Here is a 10,318-nt window from a genome sequence, read left to right on the forward strand (position 1 = left end):
GCATTTTCCTGCTGCACGTTAATAAGCCAGATCACAAGTAATGGCCGTCATTCCTGGTTGTACTCTATAAATTTTGCATCTTGTCGTATAATTCTCACTGCTTCCATCTACATTCCTATGATGTATTTTCGGTAGTAGGTAATCGCAGATTTGGCACGATCGTTATGTCTATCCTTAGAGTATATGGATTGTTTTGGTTTCGAGATCCTTAAGTATCTAGCGGTTTTTGAGGGTTCGGTTGTGCATATAATTGAATTTATGTAGTAATTTAAAATAAAGTTAGCATATAATTGTTCCATTGCTAAGTACAATATTAGTACCCGAAAGAGAGTCACATCGGATAGTAGGGGGAAAAAGAAAAGGCTGATCCTAATTGTGGCAGAAAGTGTCTGGTGGTGGTGCTGATGAAGTGGATGCACCTCGGAGGTGAGCCACTTGTTGTTCGGTATCTCATAGTCGTACTTCCCAAACTAACTGTTTCGCTCGAGAGTCTCCGTTCACTTCCTGTGTTTGCTTCTCATCTCTCTCAATAGCAAACCACAATTGTTTCGTTCGATTTGGGGTGTGCTGAGCTTGGTTATCAATACCTCAGGTGCGCTGGACCATGACTGGGAGGGCCCGGTCAGCTGGTCCTCTATGACTAAGATCGAAGAGACCTTAGTTCCTACCGTGGTGTGGTCGTATTCCCTGCTGGTGACTCTATCTCCAAATACCGTGCGCCCAAGGGGAATAGGGCACCAGGGCCCACACGATAAGTCGGTACTCTGGCCCTACATGGAGGATTGATGACATCAGATTCTGCATCCAAGTCATCATCATCATTGCTCTCGATCTCTTCCTCTTCGAGATCCAATATTGACTCGGTGGGTCCATCTGCGAGTTCTACTTCATGTTCCTCCTCTGGTTCTTTCTCTGAGTCTCCTTCTGGGTCTTCCTCTGGGTAGAGCCACCCTACTATTCCCTGACTACGGAGATAGGGGTTTCCTAGCTAATAATACTCGTCTATAGTGCATTGCACGAAGGGGTAAAATACTAGAAACAAATATCATACCAATTACTCCTATAGTAATTTAGTTTTGTTTAGGTTTTGTTCTATAAGTTCTTTGGGTAATTAAATGGTATGTTTTTGATTCATTGTCCATTACAATTACTCCCGAACACATGTTGGTCATATTTTGAATGAATGTAGTTGATCAGGCTACATTCACCCCCAATACGACTACATAATTGCCCGGGTTTAATAGCGATGTTCAAATCCTCCAAATACTTTTACTGTTCTTGTTGTGTTATTATTCTAAAATGCACACAAAGGTATGTATTTTAATTATTATGTTCAGAGTTGTTTAGTCCCATTGTATTTATAATTGCATATCCTGCATGATTAGATATGCTAGTTCACTATAAACAATGCTCTGATACCAACCTATCACACCCCCGAACCAGACGGCGGAAACGTCCGAGGGCTCGCGTGACTTTAATTGAATACTATCACAATGAATATACATGAATCATAACATAAACGTGACCATGCATCAATATATTACAACTGGGATTGCTCACATCAAGTACATTGTTTTAACATTTCATATTCATAACATAAATTGTTTGAGTGCTTTTAACAACATTGATGGGTTTTGGCTATAAGAACATCCTATGTGCTCATACAAACCCTAATGCTTGGATCTAGGTTTCTCTATTGTACATGCAATTTATCCAAGGCTATAAACCCTAGATCTAGCATATGATGATCAATATAACATATAATTAGGGTTTAGATCATACCTTGATTGTTATGTAGCAATAAGAATCTCAAATCCTCCTTGTAATGACTTTAGAAAGCTTAGAGTCACAAATGTCACTCCTCTAATGGTTCACAAACAGCAAGAGCAAGAGGATGAAGAAGAGAAGAGAAGGAGGCTGCCCAAAACGTGTGGAAACCCTAGAAAACAAGCTCACCACGTTTTTGGGGCATAAGGGTTCTATATATAGTGAGGCTATTAGGGTTATCTAACAAGGAAACCCTAATTTGGATGCTTAAGCCCTAAGAAACCCATGGACTCCTTTCCTTAAAGGCCTTGGACGATTTCTAATGGGTTTTTCCCATAGAATTCGTCCACTCCTTAATATAAGGCAATCCATAGCCCAAATTGCAATTATCGTATAATTATAATTCCAGTCCCTTAAGTTTAATTAATCTCTTTAGTCACAAAATTAATTCTTATTAATTCTTTACTAATATTAATTAAACAATATGATTTCTCCTTTAATATATTATTCTCATAATATATTAATAAATCATATTTAATCCTTTCTCTCCATAATTCATCCTATCAAGTTGCTTTGGTGAAGGCAACCCAAAAGGACCATGCACCATCGGGTCAAGTACATACCAAAATAGTTATGGACTTAGACACTAATCCAACAGTCTCCCACTTGGATAAGTCTAATAACTATTTTGCGTATGACTTCAGATCCCGATTTGCAATCGTAGCTTTCCAAAGCCGCTGTCAACTCTGATCCTATCAGATACGCGTGTCCTTTAGAAAAGGTATCATATATTCCTCCATTCTAGATATCGTATGAGACATGATTTCTAATCATTCTCTTTGTACTATTTCTTGACTTCCGATTTATGATGACTGACTAATTGAACAAATCAAATTAGCCCTAGCCTGGCCGAGCATTTACGTTTGTCATCACTAAATCATCGAGGGGTCCAAAGATATCGCTTTTATCCTACTTTGGATAAAAGGAAAGGATAAACTTTGATTCAATGCTCGCTTGCACTCACTCACCGAATCACACACAACAATATGTTTTATGACACCAAGTTACTGGTGCGTTTACATATTATCAATGTGCAACCGATTTGCAAGATACAACTCACACATTCTCAGTTTCAAGAATATAAGATGTTATCGTCTCACCAATCACTCGTGATACAATTCATGGAGTGTTCCAAGTGAGCGTGGGTTTAATCCAATGCTCAAATCATATTCATATGGCCTCAAACCTTTGAGCATAAATAAAACATCTTTTATTTATCACCATACCGATTACTCATTATTTGTTGTTTCGGGTAATCAACTTCTTACTTGAATTATTACTACACTTGTCCCATGCTCCTAGCATGCACACAATGTTTACCTATGGTTCTTACTTTGTGAAATAGATCAAATGAACACATTTCCAATCATACTCATTTCACAACTCCTAATCCTTTTCCATAAGTGAAATAATATCAAATTCTTGCCATTTATGGAATATGCTAGATTCTAACATTTTATGCAATGATCCTTTCGCAATGCCATAGCACAAAAGCCACAATGACTATTGCCAATGATATTACAAAGTCCTCTATCGGAGATTGTTACAATACAATTCCTTAGATATGATGTCTCTCACTCAAAGCACATTCCTTTGAACATCCTTTTGCATAAAAGTTTCTAATCTAGACATAGATTTTCAATATTCAATTCCCAATATCGACACGTTTCCATATTTACCATATGACAACTCATTATCAATAGAATCTTATCTATTCATAATAATGTCGATATGGTTCATCCAATACTATACTTCCAACTACTCACAAGCGACCAATCCTCGGTGAACTTTGGATTGTCCTTTGATAGTTGTTTAATTATCTTAGTCAAAACCGATTCTTGTCCTTTTTCCCTCCAAATGTGCTAGACATTTGGAAAATTTTAGAATGGCCAAATATTATAGCATTTGCAATCGATCCTATACCCGAAGCGTATGGGACACGATGCATAATGTCTTACATAAAGGTTTGATACTTTATCAATCTTCAGCCGTAATATTTTATGTGCTACGTTCTCAAAATTCGAACTATGAAAAGGAATGCCGTAATCATAATCGAAATTTGAGAACACACCATGTTTCCTTGACTAAATTATTCAGATTCCACAACCTAAGCCTTTAGATTTGAAATGAAGCATAATATTCTCTCCCTTAATTATAGCAAAACAACTATTCAACCTTTACGACTTTGCAAAGTATGACTTTTGTTTTTCTATAATTAATATTGCTAACTTACAATACTTTCCATAATAATCATGCAATCATAACATTTATGCTCCCACTATCATGATAATTATTATAAACATAACACTTATGCTCCCACTAGCTTTGACATGTATTCAGAAACCAACTTAACTTCCAGAAAAACAATACTTATTGAATTTCTTAAGTTCATGTTTCTAATTCCTAATGCTTTGATAATCCTTTATCTAAGCTTATACACCTTTCCCTTAGATAGCTCATATGTGTGTCTAAACAATTCAGACTAATTGCCAAATCTCACAATTTGAATCATGGAAAGGGATACCGTAACCATAATCGAATTCAGAATCCAATTTTCACAGTCACTATCTTTTTAAAATATCTCTTAGTGAAAGCATTTCCTCACAGTCATTTTCATGAAGGAGGGAATCTTATGACACTTAGATTTTAATGGTGAATGTGTTCCTATCCATGTGAATTTGTCAAAACCAAAGTTTACGACAAATTCAAACTCATATGGACCGAACTTTCTTAATCTTGACTTCTTGCCTTATGGTAATACAACTGCCCACCATGTCTTCCAAGTAGTTAAGCAGCTCACCCTTTCCTATCAATGTACTTTCCATTGATCAAGGTGCCTGCCTTTTATGCGTTCAAATGAGAACTCATAGAAATCACATGCACAATTAACTCAATTGGAATGGCACAGAAACAAAATAGTGTCAATACGATAGGTTGTAAACCTCAACTTGTGTGCTAGTGATGATCGATAAGGTTTATTTTGATTTGTTCTTGAAACCTTTTAAGACCATTAAGACTCCCACTGACTCCTCGACATATAAGATTCTCTTGTCAATAAACATTTCTTGACAAACAAATATTCAAGAGTTAGTGTAGTTTTTATCAAAACACTTCATAAATAGGTCCTAGTTGGTCTTTGTCTTATCCAAGACATCACAACTTTCCTCATTTGATGAATGTTATAAACCTTCTTAATACTTGTCACTCATTGTCACAATCTTAACTCTAAGACTTGTTTGGAACGAAGTATGATTGACTTCTCGATTTAACCATTTCTTCAATTCTTGATTCCTCTTCTTAGACATACAATTGTACTAAGACTCACTTAGAGGATCAATTGAGATATGGTTCTTAATCATTAAGGCCTATCATAAAGCATAAAATGTACTCTCCCTTCTTCTCAGAATGGAGAAACTTTTATCTTTCTGCCTACTTGATTCTTCTTATTCGTTCTGCTATTGATTTAAACATTTTCAATCAATTCAGAATTACACTTAATCTTATAAGTATAATCATATTTACTAAACCTTTAGTAAATCATGACGAATATCTTTGTTACTCTTATGGTGGACTTGATCAACACGCAACTTTGTGTACTCGATCTCCTAGTCCTTCACTTGACACTTTGTCAATGAATTAGTCTAATTTCCAAATATGAAATTTCTCATTCATCGTGCAACCAAGTTGCATGATTCCAAGTTTCTGTCCAATTGAAACTTGGGCGATGAGAAACTTTCCTTATTTGGTAAATTTTCGACATTTCCATAATTAATATAATTAAGAATCAAATCCATTATTGCTAATAACAGAAACATTCAAACATCAATTTTTCATATACGCCATAGCAAGGATAAATAATTAATATAAAAATCAAAATTTATTTTATTGCGGAAAAATTTGTCCTTGCAATTTTTTTGAAAAACTATGCTAATGCATCTTTCTTAGCAATCTAATTCTAACTCTAAGTAGTAGCTCAAGAATCTAATCTTCAAGTAATGTGATCGAAATCCATTTCTTCACGGTTAGATTCTGCTCACTTCTTCCCTTAAGCTTCCTCTCTTTTCTTCGATCCTATAAAACATCAATTGTAATCTTATCACATTATGTATTAAGAATCTAGAATAGGAGCTTAAAAGAGTTAGTCAATGGATTTTACCTAAAGTAGAGCCATACGTTTTGACTCTCCCATCTCTTAGATCTCTTAGGTAAATAGGGCAGCTTTGTCTCAAATGCCCCTTCTCTTGACAATAAAAGCAAATTGACTCTTTTTGGAACAGGACATGGAACTACTTCAGACATTGCCTTTCTCTTATGATCAAAATTTTTGATCATAGCATGTCTTTCGTTGCCATTGTCTATATCCATAGAGGTCTTGAAGGCAGATTCACCAATCAACTTTGCTTTTCTATTGCGCCAAACCATTGCTGATTCATCAGCAATAAGCATATAGGTGAGATCTATAAGGGTCACATCGTAGTTCATCATATAGTACTCTCTTACGAACTCACTATACGAGTCAGGAAGTGACTGAAGAACCGAATCAACAGCCATCTCCTCATAGGCAACGAATCCCAACATTCTTAACCTATCAATGTGTGACTTTATCCCTAGGACGTGTGCACACACCGACTTTCCTTCTTTATGTTTACTTGCCAAAAGGGCTTGAGTGAGCTTGAACCTTTCAAGCCTTCGAACTTGTGGGTTAGGGAGAATAATTGGAGGAGGTGGAGGAAGTGAAGCATGATCTCTTGTTCCTCGATCGAATCGTGGAATATCATCTTCATGCGGAATGCTTGTTCCACGGGATTTGGGAAGACCATAGTTGTCATACTTTGACATCTACAAAACGGGAGAAAACGAATTCAAGTTAGTTGATTGATTGAGTACTTAGTAAATCACCCAAATGAGATACTAAGGCTAGGACCCAACACAATATGCTACAACCTAGAAAGGGGATGTCGTAATCTAGTTGCAGAATATTTGAAGGTAAGTGAATGACGATTCACTAATTTCCACCACGAAAAACGAAAAAGAAATTTAAGTTTTAAATTTATGAAAACTCCTAGATCCTTTGAGATTCATTGAACATTTCAATGGCATGTTTAAATCTCGATATGCCCCTCTAGTTTGTGACTGGGATGCCGAGGATCACAAAGCGGGTGTGAATAACCATGCAAACTTACATGGTGCCCTCACATGTTACAGTCACCTATTCGATGTGCCGGTAAACCACACACGCTCCACCGAACTATGACAAACATTGAGTCACCCTTTGCTACCTTTGCTTAGAACCATTTAGTGTGCCGGTTAACTACACACGCTCCACTAACGTCTTCGCAAGGGCACAAAGTGTAATTTCATGGAATTGCATCAATTCACTTTTGCCTAAGTAACTAAGATTGGGAATTTGTAAAACATTTAGTTACTTTTGTACTTCATTATACTTATAATGGAAGGTTTTGTCCTATCCTTCCCATTCGGCTAACGACCCTCCACTAGTCAAGAGTGCGGTGGGTAAGAGTGGATACTCATTCAATTACCATTTTACACTACTAGAAAACAGCCCTTTAATGACGCGCAAACAATGACACGCAGTGATTCACGATACGCAAAAGCGTGTGCCGCAAAAATAATGTCTTCTCTTCTAAAATTTGAAGGATAGAGGGCGCGCATTTATGCGTGCCCTGAAATTAGTGTCAGAAAAGGAAAAAAAAGAAATGCAGAGGACGCCCATTATAAAATGTGTGTCATGTAACACTATCGCCTTATATTCTTTTAATAAAACACGCGTTTTAAGCGGGAAATGAAATCCCGAAAACTAAACCCCGCCGTGAAAAATTAAAACCCCCTCCGCTTCCAATTATCAAGAAAGAAGCGTAGGGTCGTCGTCTTCCTTTCTCTCTCTCTAACCTAAAACCCAACCTGCAATTTCATAAAGATCTCCCATGGCTTAGCATATCTCACTTAAATCGTAATAACAATCGGTCGCTAATACGCTGGAGTCGGATGAACCTACTGTGTGCACAGAGGTTGAGGATTTCGGTCACTCACCTCGCATTTCTTGCAAAATATTTGGTACACACAGGAAAACATAAACCTTAAAGATCTTAAACACCCGCACCATCTCATAAACCCTAAAGGGCTTAAACACCCGCGCCTTTCTTGTAATCGCTTGTGATGCTGAACTTCATAAAAGAGTTCTTCTCCGGTATTAGCATCTTCCTGGGTAGCTGAACTTCTGTCATCGCTCGGGATCGATCTCAGCCTCCTATTCACCCCTCTACAGCCTTACTTGTAAGTCCACACCACACTTGTTCTTATCTTGTTCTGTATCTTTTTTCCTTCTTTTATTAGAGTACTTTACGTTTTCTTTTTTGCTTTGATCTGTCGCACACATCGTTTTAAAACTCGTCAGAAGCATACGCCATGAGGCGCGCCTTAAGGCGAAGCGGACCATGGCGGAACTAGAGGCGCTGCCTCTGTGGTTGGATTTGAGACATACGCTTCGTCCAGGTGAAGCGTAGATGAATCGGTAGAGGCGGTGCGTTCTTCAGAAACATACGCCTTAAATTCTTAGTCTAATTTTGACTTATTTTGACTTTTTCCTTTTCCAATCACACCTGGTCTGCATCGCATCTTGCAATTCTTCCTCAATTGATGAAATTGATGTTCCATACATTCAATTGATTCTACTAAATGTTGTTTGAATATCCAATTTAAGAAACATAGGCCTTGATTTTTAGTTTAATTTTGACTTATTTTGACTTTTTTCATTTCCAATCGCACTGTTCTGCATCGCATCTTGTAATTAAATGCCACCTGTTGGAGACAAGCCAAGCCTTATTACATTTCTTGACGTACATCCATCCATCCATATATGCATAGCAAAATGAGATGATGAAAATATGATGTAATGTAACGTGTGCGAACTTGTGTTGTTTATATTTTGGTTGGAAGCTCTTAATTAATCGGATTATTAAAGTGAGTTTGGGCATATATTTTTGGTTATTAATTTAGGTGGAGACTGTGTTCCATGAGTTTGGTAATGCACTTCAGCACATGCTAACAAAACCAGATGAAGGGCTTGTTGCTGACATTCGTGGCATAGAGTGGGATGTTGTTGAATTACCTTCTCAGTTCATGGAAAATTGGTGCTAACACAGGTAGGTACCTATATAATATAGAATCAAATCATTTTTTGGACCCAGAAAATAAAAAACTTAATATATGAGACACTACAGGGATACGTTGATGAGTATTGCAAAACATTATGAAACTGGGGAGACTCTCCCTGAAGAGATATATCAAAAGCTTCTTGCTGCTAGAACTTTCCGTGCTGGCACCCTTAGCCTCCGTCAGGTGAGATTCATATTCATAATAATTCATTTATTAAATAAAATAATAATAGAAATTAGTAAATAAATAAATTAGTTGTTGTTACTTGTTAGCTTAAATTTGCAACGGTTGACCTGGAGCTTCATAGCAAGTATGTACCTGGTGGGTCCAAGTCGATCTATGATGTTGAGAGAAGAGTGAGTGAAAAAACTCAAGTACTTCCCCTGCTTGAGGAAGACAGGTTCCTTTGTGGTTTTAGCCATATTTTTGCTGGTGGTTATGTTGCTGGATACTACAATTATAAGGTATCTATCTTATATACTTTTATTCTTTATGCTAAATTGCTAATGGTTTTTGATTATGATAATGGATCTTGATGTTATTTTTGAAGTGGGCGGAAGTGTTGTCTGCTGATACTTTTTCGGCATTTGAGGATGTTGGATTAAATGATGACAAGGTATGATTTTTGTCATCAAATTATTTAATTCCCTCATTCCAAACATTGACTTCACATTGACCATTTTTTATCAAACATCTAAAAGCTAGAAATTTTAAAATACTTGAGAGATTGTAGATTAAAAATCTTACTTGATTGGTTTGAAAAGTATTGTACGTGTCGATGGATTTTGCAGATAAAGCTTCATTTTCTCCATCACTCTTGGCAACTCATTCTGCATGCCTGCATTCACCTGTACCAAAACAATATAAATTTAAAAAAAAATAATAATAGTAATTGGTTTAAAAAATAATGGATTTATAAGCACATACCTTCTGCACGATTTCAGCAACCTTATCTGGTGAAGCAAACGCGTGCTCCTTGAGTGATTTTCCCATAGCTTACTCTAACTTCTGATTTTGATCACCTAATAACAATGCCACCCTAACAGCTATCACCTTCAAGAAACACAAAAAAATAAATAAATGTTTATTCAGGTTGTCCCCTTATTTATTTTGCTGAAAAAGAGAGAAGATAAATAACTAACCTTTGTAACAAAGGAAAGCATGGGGTCTACTACTAGCTTAGTGACTGACATGATAAACTTTCACATGTGGCTTTCAGATTTTTCTCAAGTTCCTACATTTAATAATACAAAAATACAAAAACCAATATAATTAAATCAAAACAAAAAAACGGGCAACAAACCATGAATTACTA

The 10,318-nt window shown here is 36.6% G+C and overlaps 1 long non-coding RNA gene across 1 annotated transcript; it reads left to right on the top strand.

Annotated features, from left to right (window-relative positions):
* Window positions 1-8,902: 8,902 nt before the first annotated feature.
* Window positions 8,903-9,416, top strand: LOC145090302 (uncharacterized). Its single transcript, XR_013701482.1, has 3 exons — window positions 8,903-8,990; window positions 9,069-9,186; window positions 9,276-9,416. It is a non-coding gene; the product is annotated as an uncharacterized LOC145090302 (long non-coding RNA).
* The last annotated feature ends 902 nt before the right edge of the window (window positions 9,417-10,318 follow it).

The sequence above is a fragment of the Lactuca serriola genome, chromosome 2 (genome assembly GCF_051521515.1).
Source record: "Lactuca serriola cultivar US96UC23 chromosome 2, Lser_US96UC23_V15, whole genome shotgun sequence".
Classification (NCBI taxonomy): Eukaryota; Viridiplantae; Streptophyta; class Magnoliopsida; order Asterales; family Asteraceae; genus Lactuca; species Lactuca serriola.